We start from the raw sequence: 505 nt of genomic DNA on the forward strand, positions 1-505 counted from the left end.
GGCTGTTTTCACAGACACACGGACAGCCACTGTAATATCTCACTTTTCTCATTAACAGGAGACTATTACGTTCTGTTTAAGACTTTCAGTTGATGCGTTATCTCAACACTCTGTTATGCAAAAGCAGGGATCTTAGGAAATGCTATGAAAATAGCAACAAACATACCCTTCATGCTGCTTAATACAACAAAGAATTTTTTCCAGTCATTATTCTCCATTCTGGAGTCAGATTCAAAACACACTAAAGCACTTCATTCAGTTTTACTGGGCACAGGTTAGAGACATTATCGTTTAAAACAAGCTGAAATAAGGTTACCCACACTGATCTGAAACTTCAAGCTTCAGAAATCTCTCTGGAAATCTCTTACATTCAGACTTTATTTTTTATCTAGATTTCTGATACTTCCTGGTCTGCTCTGAATAAAATACCAACAAACCCACTTCTCTTCCCTCTCAGTATGCCTTTGCCATTGCTAGTCAAAACCAAGAAGTGTAGAAATGAGAA

This window comes from Apaloderma vittatum, unplaced genomic scaffold, assembly GCF_000703405.1.
Source record: "Apaloderma vittatum isolate BGI_N311 unplaced genomic scaffold, ASM70340v1 scaffold38215, whole genome shotgun sequence".
Lineage (NCBI taxonomy): Eukaryota > Metazoa > Chordata > Aves > Trogoniformes > Trogonidae > Apaloderma > Apaloderma vittatum.